At 42.3% G+C, this 12,494-nt stretch overlaps 2 long non-coding RNA genes across 2 annotated transcripts; both read left to right on the top strand.

The window, feature by feature from the left end:
• The first annotated feature begins 1,584 nt into the window (after window positions 1–1,584).
• Window positions 1,585–2,013, top strand: LOC114445227 (uncharacterized). The gene is made up of 3 exons (XR_003671609.1): window positions 1,585–1,636; window positions 1,716–1,818; window positions 1,896–2,013. It is a non-coding gene; the product is annotated as an uncharacterized LOC114445227 (long non-coding RNA).
• Window positions 2,014–2,021: 8 nt separating this feature from the next.
• On the top strand, window positions 2,022–2,707 carry LOC114445225 (uncharacterized). The gene is made up of 3 exons (XR_003671607.1): window positions 2,022–2,129; window positions 2,220–2,363; window positions 2,574–2,707. It is a non-coding gene; the product is annotated as an uncharacterized LOC114445225 (long non-coding RNA).
• The last annotated feature ends 9,787 nt before the right edge of the window (window positions 2,708–12,494 follow it).

Below are 12,494 nucleotides of genomic sequence, written 5' to 3'. Positions count from 1 at the left end.
GAAGATACGAAAATGACCAGCAATCAAGTGTTCCCCTCTACTCAGGAGACTGTGTCAGCAGCTGAATCCAAATTAGAGACAGACACAGTCTCTGAAATCTGTATGCAGGTGTCACAAACTAGTGTAAGTGACCACAAACCAAAGAAACTACCAACATTTTCTATAATTAGTATTAAAGATTTGTCATCCTCATCAAGCCGATCAGAGTGACCAATCAGCCTTAACGGGTGTCACTGGATAATTCTTAACCCACCTTGTTTCCACCTTTAAACAAAACAACAAAATAAAAAAACACACAAATGCAGCCCAGTATACAGTTCATAATATTAGTTTTGTAAAATAGTGGTTTTGTAGCGGTAGCATGTTCTGCTAATGAGCAGCATGCTAAACAGCTTACAACATTCTTCATGTCTGTAAAGCACAAAACCAGCAATGTTAGTTCCACAAGAGGTAGCGTAGTGCTAATCTGTTCGTGTGACCTGGGTTACACAAAAAAACACAAAAATACAAAAAACAAAAAATATAACAAAAACTTTAAAAAACAAACAAACAATGTCTGCTTTGATTAAATGTTTTATATATTTTATATATATTGTGAACACAGAGTAGACTACTTATTCAGGGCTCAGACTGCTGCATCAAACACTGTGTGACTGCCCCCTGGTGGAAGAACAAGATGACTGACAAGTGTGTCAGACCAACTCACCTCAGCTTTATTTATAAATCAACCCTGTTGGTCAAACTGTGTCCACCAATAGAAAAGCATATAAAACACATAAAACTTAAAAAGTAAAAACATAAAACAATAAAATCTCAGACTGAGTTAAAGCCACCGAGCAAAGGTGTGTTTTCAGAGAGGATTTAGAAGCTGCAGCAGAGTCAGCCGGCCTAATGTGCAGAGGCAGCTGGTTCCACAGTTTAGGGGCTGGGACTGAGAAAGCACCATCGCCTCTCCATTCCCTCTGTGTCTTTGGAATAACTAAAAGAGACCGATGTGCCGACCTGAGGGAGCCTGAGGGAGTGTGTGGCTGAAGCAGGTCGGACAGATGCTGTGGGGTGAGGACATGAAGACTTTTAAAAACAAATTAAAGAGTTTTACATCCTAACCTGCACTGGGAGCCGATGGATGGAAGCTAAGAAGCTAAAACCGGAGTGATGTGCTCACTGTTTTTGGCACCTGTCAATCAATCAGTCAATCAAACTTTATTTATATAGCACCTTTCATACAGCATACTGTAACACAAAGTGCTTTACAGAAATAAAATAAGACCCCCAGACACACACACACCCAAAATACGTACCATGTACACAAACACACACACCCATACACACTTCTACTTAAATTAAAAACAAATAAAACAGGATAAAAGGATGAAAAGATACGGACCAAGGAAACACCATCCTTACTTGGAAGGTTTGCAATGGGAGGAAACACACACCAGAGAAATCCAAAAAACCAAACAGTCTAACAAACAATAAAACAATAAGACTTAAAATGAGTAATTTTTCTTTTTTTTCCTGGCAAAATATTCTTTCAAAGCAGCCATGTGTGTCTGTGTGTGTCTGTGTTTGTGTGTGTTTCTTATACAGGGTGGAAAATGGAACAAGCTCAACTTCTACAAGACAGAGCTACAGGGTAACACACTGATCAAACAAACACACCCGCTTACTTGGCAGATATTATCACTGATCATGTCTGTGTGTGTGTGTGTCAGGGCCGTGAGCGTGGCTGGCAGCTGCCCGAGCGGGTGAGACGATCTCTGAACCTAACTCTGCTCAGGAACGTAGAGTACGACGTCTGGCACAAGACCAAGCAAGGTGACACACAAACAGAAGATGCACACATACACACACACACACAGAAAACTAACACAGGATTTTTTTTTTCCTTTCAGCCCAACAGAAGATGGACTGCTCCATCGCTGCTGGGATGCATTTCACTGTAGGAGATCATTGCCAGGTGTGTGTCTGTGTGTGTGTCTGTGTTCGCATCAACTGTTTGTGCGTCATTTGTGCCTGTGTGTGTGTGTGTATGTACAGGCAGGTCCCACTGTGGAATCTATGTCCTTCCTGTGATGAGAACAGCTAGAGCAGTGTGGTTAGCAAGAAGCTCAGCAACGGACATGGAGGTAGTGGACGCACACACACACACACACACACACACACTCACACACACACACTGTCATGAAACACATAATGAACAGCTGTGTGTTCCTCAGAGTGGGAAGAGAGGGGTAAAGGGAGAGGAAGTGGGAAGTCCGTCCAAGCATCCTCCTCCTCCTCCCTTGTTACCGCATGCAGAAGCAGCACTCCTGGCCCCCCCAGGCCTCTGCAGAGGAGCAGGGAGGCACAAAATCCAGCAGGTCAGTTGAGTGGATGGCTGTAATCTGTGTTTTCATATCAGCACATATGGATTATACGGCTGCAATCTAGCTGTGTCTTCCACTGTGTAGCCAAAGGATCTTTGCAGATTTCCTGTCATATGAATGCTGGTCCTGTGTGAGTCAGTTATGGCATCTAAGTTGTGTTGTTGTCTCTGTTGTTCTTTGGCCTCCATGTGTGTCTCTCCACAGGAAGTCATTGAGTTCGGCAGAGCCGGCGTTTGGTTTGACAGAAGAGCAGCAATTGGCCAAAGAGGAGGAGGAGAAGAACGCGCTGATGATCGATATCCAGCTCAGAGATGAACACAGCTTCCCTGCACTGGGGGAGAGCTCAGAGCTGCCAGGAGGCAAATCATTCAGGACACACAGAGCATGACAGCCTGTTTTTAGAGCCAATGATTTTTTTCAGGCCCAGCCTGTAACACAGGTAGAAGGGAGGAGAGAAGAAACGATCTCAGAGAAATAAGACGGTGAGTCCACACCACCTGACATCCACGGAGAAGATGGTGTTGTTTCACATACTCTCACAGAGCTGTGGGCCATACATGAATGTTGAACTTCATGTTGATTCCTTTGGATCCTCAGTCACCTCTGTAGAGATTTCAGTGCCTTCTGTTTGCTACTTCAGACATCTGCTGTACAGGACAGCCCGCTGTGTTGTTGGATTTTTTTCTATGTGATTAAATAAATAAAATTTTGGTTGAGATGCTGCCTACATGGCCTTTTGTCAGTTAAACAAGGACCAGCAGTATCATTACGATTAATTACATTTTTCATGTTATTCTTGTTATTACTGTAACTGTACTTTAATTCTGTCAGTGTTTTCTGAGGTAAAATAAGATCAAACTTTATTAATCCCGAAGGAAATTCTTTTGCCAGCGGTATCAAGTTACAATAAGTTTAACACTCCTGATGCATTCAAGGACAATCAAACCCTCAGGTTCCAGACTGGGACTTCATTGATCAATGTAAAAGTAATTTTACCAACAGCAGGACGAGATCAGAGGAAGGAAGAGCTGAAGCTGAAAGACGTCATTAAAAACAACCAATTATTGATGAATTCAAAGAAAAGAAGAAGAAATTATATATACATACATATATATATATATATATATATATATATATATATATATATATATATATATATATATATACGTATATACGTATATATATATATGTATATATATATATGTATATGTGTATGTATATGTATATACGTATATATATATATGTATATATATTTATATATATATATATGTATATATATGTATATATATATATATCTAATTAACTGTTAGCAACAGTAGTGCTATATGTTAATAAGCAGCATAAAGGGGCGTAATGTGTACGTAATGTAACCAGTTATGGGCAGCTAGTCATTTTGACTATTCTGATTCTGTGGGCATCAAGTGAAGACAGAGGCTAAATGTTTGATAATTAAAGGAACTGGAAAATAATCAATCTCCACATTTTTTACCCTGTATTTAACTCATGAAACCAGCTGACAGCAAGCGTGTTCTTACTATTGTTGTATTAACGGTAAGAGCTCTCACTCCTTCGATCATTCACAACACTGTACACAAACACACAGTGACGCACACTGACAGGACAGAGTGAGACCTCCCTCCTTCACTCCCTGTCCTGTTCATTCCATTTGGGAGACCCAGAGGTGAGCTGTCCACCCCAAACTTCTGTGTACAGAACCTTCTCAGCAAGCAGGGGGCCTATGATGTCATTAGGACATCATAAAGGCTTTATGATGTCATAACTATGTTTATAACTGGACATAGACAGGGTCACCTGCAACAAACATGCAACAGAGAGTTTCAAAGGTTTTTAAATCATTTAAGAACGTCAACGCGGGAGTTTCAACTGTACAACACTTTCAAGAAGATACGGAAATGACCAGCAATCAAGTGTTCCCCTCTACTCAGGAGAATGTGTCAGCAGCTGAATCCAAAGTCAGCCTGCAAGCCATCAATCAACAGCTTGATGCCATCCAAAGCCAAGTGACCATGCTGAAGACACAGCTTCAAGGCTTGCCCTGTGATCATGAGCAGGTACAGATGCAAAGTCTCCACCTTGAACAAGAGGTTGAGGAACTCAGCAAAAACGTCCAAAACTATCAGAAGATGGCTGCGACCATGAAGGTGTCCAGAGACGCCAATATGCGTAAAAATAGGGCCCTGCAGAAGGAGCTCAAGGGTCTGATAAAAGACATGGAGAGGGAGAAAGACTACAAGCTCGTCTGTCAGGATCTTGTTGTAGACCTCAACAACTGGCTACACAAATATATGAGTCTGGCTGAACAATGCAAGGCGATGAACAGAGAGCTTTACATGAAGAAACAACAGAAGAAGAGATATAAAGAACTACAAGCTGATCAGAAAGCTGCAAGGGCCGGACATTTGGACATCATCAAAAAACGCAGCCAGACCTTCCAAAGACTGATGGAGGACTGGAAATACAACAGTGACAAGATTCAGGAGCAGATAAACATCAACAACCAACTAATTCTGGACATTCATACTTCCAAGGAGAACTATGAACAGTTGTTAATTTTAAAGGAAAACTGTAAGACCCTGGAGGAGGACAACAAAGCTCTGAGCAAGCAGAACGAGGCTCTGCAGAAGACACTTGTGGATCTTCAGAAAAAGATCCACAAGGAGAGATCTGTGGAGGCCAAGTTCAACAGTCTAAGAGCTGAAACTGAAGACTTGGACAAGAGCAACGGAGCTCTGCATCAAGAAATTGTGACCTGCCACAAGAGTTTGCAAAGCAAAAGGGTTCTGGACATCAAGTATGAATCCTTAAAGAAGGAGAACAGGGCCATCCAACAGCACCACAAATTCTTATGTAAAGAACTTGAGGAAGTCCAGAAGGATTTTAAGAAAGAGAAAGCTCTGGGACAGAAGTGTGCGGAGATGAAGGCCAGGACAGACGTTCTGTCAAAACAATGGGAAAACAGCATCAGGGAAATTCTAGAGCTGAACGCCACAGGAAGTGACCTCATCGACAGTGAGAACGCAGCTGTGGAGCAGGAGATTCAGCAGGTCCACCAAACCCTTCAAATAAATAGAGTTTCGCAGAAGATAGCTGAGGCCATGAAGTTGTCCAGAGACGCCCATATGTGCCAAAATAGCGCCCTGCAGAAAGTGCTCGAGAGTCTGAATAAAGACTTGGAGAAGCAGGAAGACTACCTGATCACTAATGAGGAAATCTCTACAGAAATCACAAAGCTGTTCAAGGAAAACAAGAATCTGACCGAACAAATCCAGGTCATGAACAAAGAGCTTCAGATCAGGAAAGAACGGAAGGACAGATTTAAAAAACTACAAGCTGAACAGAAAGCTGTAACAGCAAAACAACAGGACCTCATCAAAGAACACAGCAAGGCCTTCAAAAGGCTGATTGATGAGCAGGGCTGGAAATATGACTGTGACAAGCTTCAGGAGGACATAGACATCATGAATCAGGACAACAACAGACTGATTCAGGAAATTCAGACCTCCAATGAGAACTGTGCAAAATTGGTAGCTTTCAATGAGTACTCTACATTTTATGAGGGATATAAAACAAATATGATCAAGAAGAAAAAGACTTTGCAGAAGGAGCTAGCGGATCTTCTGAGAAAGATCCACAAGGAGAAATCTGTGACAGCCAAGATCCACAGTATATCAGGTGAAATTGGAGACCTGGACAAGAGCAACAGAGCTCTGTGTGAAGAAATTGTGTCCCACAACAAGAGTTTGCAACACAAAAGGTTTCTGGACATCAAGTATAAATCCTTAAAGGAGGACTACAGGGCTGTCCAACAGCAACACAAGCTGTTATTTAAAGAACTTGAGGAAGTCCAGAAGGATCTTGGGGAACAGAAAGCTCTGGAGCTGATGTGTGTGGAGGTAAAGGCCAGCTCAGACGTTCTGTCAAAACAATCAGAAAACACTGTCAGTTCACCAGAAGAGCTGGACGTGGCTGAGGAGCTTCAAGAGGCTGGATTTACTACTACATCCAGTAGTATTAAGAGTTTCTTCTCACACCTTTTCCAAAAGCTCCCTATAGATTCACACACACGACCACAGACAGGGGAAGGCGCAGGTCCAGGTTACCGCATTTGCTCTGTGAGAGCGACTCACAGTCAGAGCGATAACATGTACAGTGAGTTTTCTAGAAACCATCAGTGTACCTGTAATGCTCTGATGTTCCTGGCCTACCACACTGAAGGTTTGTGCTTTGACACAGTGGACCTTGACAAAGTCCTTGTGCTCGGCAACTCTGTCTATGTTCAAGTGAAAACAAACCTTTTGGCAGAAGGTAGGTTTCAGAACAATCACCTTGCCGTAGAGGAGTTGCCCCAGCAGGTGCAGACGGACACCAAACGTTATAGCGTCTGCATGGCTGAAATCAGGTTGGGAAGCCTGCACGGAGACCCATTCAGTGCTGTAAATGAAAGTTGGTATTTGCCACTTGCCACGCGTCTTCAATGTCTGTCGGAAGATGTCAGCCATGCTTTGCTGATCGTGTCCCGCGAGTGCATCGCAGTATTTCGTGACAGATCAGGACACTACGGAGTGTTTGACCCACACTCCAGAAGTGCAGCAGGCTTGCCTCAAACAGAAGGAACTGCAATTATGATGACTTTTGTTTGCCTCACTGATTTAATCGATCACTTGTACAAGCTCTTTGAAGACTTCGGTCCTTCTGCTGGGTATGAGTTTGTACCTGTTTCTTTTAAAACCATCAATGTGTTGACTCAACCCCAAAGATCTTCTGCACCAAGTCCAGAACCACAACTCATTGTGACCAAGACAGACAACCCAGCATGTCTGGACATGGCCCAAACACAGGCCACAAAATTAGAGACAGACACAGTCTCTGAAATCTGTATGCAGGTGTCACAAACTAGTGTAAGTGACCACAAACCAAAGAAACTACCAACATTTGCTATAATTAGTATTAAAGATTTGTCATCCTCATCAAGCTCATCAGAGTGACCAATCAGCCTTAACGGGTGTCACTGGATAATTCTTACACCACCGTGTTTCCACCTTTAAACAAAACAACAACAAAAAAATACAAAATAAAAAAAATAAAAATAAAAAAACAGCAGCCCAGTACACAGTTCATATTAGTTTTGTAAAATAGTAGTTTACTAACAACGTCTTTGCTTTGATTTAAATGTTTCATATATTTTATATATATTGTGAACACAGAGTAGACTTTACATATTCAGGGCTCAGACTGCTGCATCAAACACTGTGTGTGTGACTGCCCCCTGGTGGAAGAACAAAATGACTGCAGTCAAGAAGTCAGAACCAACCACACACTCTGTGACTGACAACACAAAATTTAAAGTGTATAAAACACAGTGAATAAAGGCCTCACAGCGTTCCATCCATTTCAATGAGAGTATTGATGAAACACTGAAACTCTGTTCAGTGTGATGACAGCAGGCTGCAGTGCAGGTGCTGTGGCCGTTTTACAGGTTTGTCTTTGGTTTTGTTTTCAGACATGTTAGAGGATTACACACTCTGCACCATCACATGTGTTTCTGTGTTGTTGGTGCACACAGCGGTGAGTGTGTCAGACCAACTCACCTCAGCTTTATTTATAAACCAACCCTGTTGGTCAAAGCGCTGCCCACCAATAGAAAAGCATATAAAACACATAAAACTTAAAAAGAAAAAACATAAAACAATAAAATCTCAGACTGAGTTGAAGCCACAGAGCAAAGGTGTGTTTTCAGAGAAGATTTAGAAGCTGCAGCAGAGTCAGCCGGCCTAATGTGCAGAGGCAGCTGGTTCCACAGTTTAGGGGCTGGGACTGAGAAAGCACCATCGCCTCTCCATTCCCTCTGTGTCTTTGGAATAACTAAAAGAGACCGATGTGCCGACCTGAGGGAGCCTGAGGGAGTGTATGGCTGAAGCAGGTCGGACAGATGCTGTGGGGTGAGGCCATGAAGACTTTTAAAAAACAAATTAAAGAGTTTTACATCCTAACCTGCACTGGGAGCCGATGGATGGAAGCTAAGAAGCTAAAACCGGAGTGATGTGCTCACTGTTTTTGGCACCTGTCAATCAATCAATCAATCAAAGTTTATTTATATAGCACCTTTCATACAGCATACTGTAACACAAAGTGCTTTACAGAAATAAAATAATACCCCCAGACCCACACACACCCAAAATACGTACCATGCACACACACACACGCACCCATACACACTTCTACTTAAATTAAAAACAAATAAAACAGGATAAAAGGATGAAAAGATACGGACCAAGGAAACACCATCCTTACTTGGAAGGTCTGCAATGGGAGGAAACATACACCAGAGAAATCCATAAAACCAAACAGTCTAACAAACAATAAAACAATAAGACTTAAAATGAGCTCAAAGCACTAACAGACCTGTGAATAAATAAATAAAAGCATTCATGGCCATGAACATGAGCACATGTTGACTCAGAGGACCCAGATCCACGTGAGTTTTGGAGGCATCACCAGGGCCGAACAACATGACCCCAGTTTATTCATCACTCAGGCTGAGAAAGTTCAGTGACATCAATGCCTTCATCTCTGCAGATCACTCTAAACGTTGGTCTAAGAGGCCTCTCCCTGATTTAGTGGCAGGTACATTTGACAGTCATCAGCATAACAGTGGAATAAATGGATTATTGTTAATCTGGGATAATCCAAACATCAATCTGTGATCTCAGTGGTAGAACAGTTCAGATGACCGTCAGTGTTTTAAACAGCCACATAATAATAAGACAGACTGTACGTCATGAGCTGAGAATGTCTGATATTTGGAAGTGGACTCTGAGGGCTGTTCTGCTTTTACTGTGTCTGAAACAGACAGACATTAAAAGGTAACACCGTCCTCTACTGTGTCTTTGATCAGTGATGATCAGGTCTGACCATTTCCTTTGTTTACATGTTTTTAAATGATCAGATCAATGGTTTAACTTTGACCTGAGGCTAAAAAAGGACGTTTTCTGTTTTTAAGCAGCAGAAACTTGAAGTGTTCGTGTGTCGATCATTGTCTGAAAACATAATGATTATCTGGGAATAGTTGTTTTATTTAAGATTTACTTTAGTACATACTATTGATATAGTGTTTTAACTTTATACAAAAAAGGAACGCTTCATCAGTTCCTTTCCTACAGTCTGACTGAAACTCACAGTCACACTCTGTGTCAGCTTTTACACTGCACTTCTGCGCACACACACCTCTGTCAGTAGGTGGCGCTGAAGGACACATTATATATGTTCACAGCACAGAAACAGAAAGTCTCCTCACTGTAGTCTCACAGTCATTAGTGAGTCTTTAGACCAGTCAGACCAACACAGGTGAGACTGAGCTCCTGATCGCAGTCAGAGAGAATGTGTGAGGAGCAGTGAACCAGCAGCTCTGTGGATGTAGTAACAGACATGCTGCTTCCTTTCTGAGACCAGCTGTGTCCTGGACTGACCCCCTTTTACAGTGAGGAATGCTGTTGGTGACTTTTATATGATCTACAGCAGAGACAGGAAACAGACGGAGCAGAATACATGAGGAGGGCCTGGTCCCTGGGCTCAGCTCTGCCTGTTTTGTGGGTGTGACACAAAACCCAGTGGCACAAACCACACCCACCAGTGGCTGTTTCCTTCTTTCTGGGAGAAAGGAAAAAAACTCATTCTCACCCACTTTCAGTCTAGGTTCTGATGCTGCTCCTCCCCTCCCCACCACATCAAGGTAAGTTGCTGATGCTGTGTTTGGACAATATGTGACTGATCATGATGAAATCATCAATGATCAGGTGTTCAGGTCTGTGCAATCATTATTATCTCTGTCTGTGTATTGGGCTTTAATGCAGCTGAACAGCTTCCCAGAGATGAATTTGAATTGTATTTAATGTTTTGTTCCTGTAGAAAAAGAAAACATGAAGATGAACCAGCGTCACAGCCGCCAAGGAACGCCTTCATGCTCTTCCTCAATGAGCAGAGGTCCCAGGTCGCTGCTGGGAAGGGCATGAAGGGCAGTGCGGCTGTGAACGCAGCTGTGGGACAGATGGTAAGAAACACTCTGGATCAAGAGTTTGGTTGAACTGATGTCATCTACTGCATTTTGGCAGCTATTAGCCAGCACTGATCTGACACTATGAGCCTCAGAATGCTGACTGCAGTTCAATTAATGGCCACAGGCACCAATATTAACAAGGCTTCTCTGATTTTATGACACACACACACAGCAGAAACACACATCACTGTGTACTACTGGCCTGCAGGTGTGTTTTAGTACATGTGCTGACAGTGAGTTGTCGTCTGTCCACAGTGGAATTCACTGTCAAAGGAGGAGCAGGCGAGGTACTACGAGGAGGCTGAGGCAGAGCGGCTGCTCCACACTATGCTGTACCCCGGGTGGTCGACAGCAGCCAACTATGTAAGCACACTCTGCTCACATACAACTACGACACAACTCCTCCACAGACAGTGAAAACAGAGTGTAATGTGTGTCATGTGTTTGATTTTAGGGCAAGAAGAGGAAAAGGGTGAGGACGAGGACTCCAGCCACAACAGGTAAATATGCTGTTTGATGCAGGTGGACACACACAAAGTGTCACAGAGGACTGATCATGTTTGTGTTTGTGTTTCTACAGACTGAGAGGACGGACGCCATGTGAAGAAGTGTATTTCTGTAAATAGTTTTGTAATAGTTTTTTTTGCTTGGTCACCTTTTTTGTCTTGTAAATAGTTATTTTACATATTCATTTATTTTTATTGTATATAGTTTTATTTAAATTCTTTATTATTACATTTTATAATAAATCTTGTTTATAAATTGACAAAACCTCTTTTTTTGCTGATAAGTCACACTTATATAGGGAAGACATTTTTTACAACAGAACAAATATTGTAACCATAAAGCAGACAGCCAACGACAAGTTTGTTTAACTTTGATTTTCATTAACTAGATTGAAATATTACATCTTATCTTACACTGGAGTTCGTGTGTGTAATGATACACAATAATACTAGCTTCAAATGTCATAGCACTGTAAAAAATACAGACATATTCTGTTGTTAAGAATGCTGAGGAGTTTCCTCAGCATCCTCCTCTCCGTCACCTCCACCACAGACTCCAGCTCCACTCCTAGTACCGAGCCAGCCTTCCTAATGAGCTTGTTGAGTCTGTTGGTGTCGGCCGTCTTCATCCTGCTGCCCCAGCACACTACAGCGTAGAAGATGGCACTGGAGACCACCGAGTGGTAAAACCTCTGCAGCGTGGTCTGGCAGACATTAATGGACCTGAGTCTCCTTAGGAGATACAGGCGACTCTGTCCCTTTTATATTGTTTCATAAGCTCTGTTTGAACAAATCAGCAGGTTTTCAGGTCTGCATGGACACACAAAGTTGGCTGTCAGTCACTTCACCGTGTGGTCATACACTGGATGTATATCTGAAGACATGAAGCATCAAGATAAGCAAATCTTACAGATGTTACAAAATCTGAAATAAACAATGGCTTCTGTAAACCATGAGACAAAAGGTGGCTATTACTGCAGGAGTGCCTCTCATGAGTTATCACCATTGCATTTGAATGTAACAGTAAAAGTGAAGCCACACTTTTGGGTAATGGCAGGTGTGTATCCTTATAATCATCATCATCATCATTTGTGCTGCATGTAATCAAACAGTTCTTCATATCACTCAGCTCCTTTTGGGCTCTACTACCACATTTCAACAGTGAGACACAGATAACTTGATCTCCTCCTGATCAGAGGAGCAGTGAGAGGTCTTACTGTTAAGATCATTAAACAACACGGAAGGTTTGGGGCCAAACCAGACAGACAGCAGAGCTGCAGGCTGAGAGACAGAGGACTGTAGGCTGATGCTGGACTGAGAGTTTGATGCTGCACGCTGTGTTTTTATAATGTCCATTCCTGATGTGGTGCTCTGGCTGGTCGGTCAGCGAACAAGTTAGCTACTGGCTGCTAACATAAGTCCTTCAATGACAGGCTGATATAAAATGCAGTCCTATTTTAGTACAGTGAAATATTTCAGTTTTGTCTGAATAAGCAAGGACATGTGTTTGAGCCAGTACAATTGTAGTGCTCTAGTGTACATGCC

This window comes from Parambassis ranga, chromosome 13 (genome assembly GCF_900634625.1).
Source record: "Parambassis ranga chromosome 13, fParRan2.1, whole genome shotgun sequence".
NCBI classification, from domain to species: Eukaryota; Metazoa; Chordata; class Actinopteri; family Ambassidae; genus Parambassis; species Parambassis ranga.
Note: the sequence above shows the minus strand (reverse complement) of the source record. Positions and strands in the feature narration are given on the sequence as shown.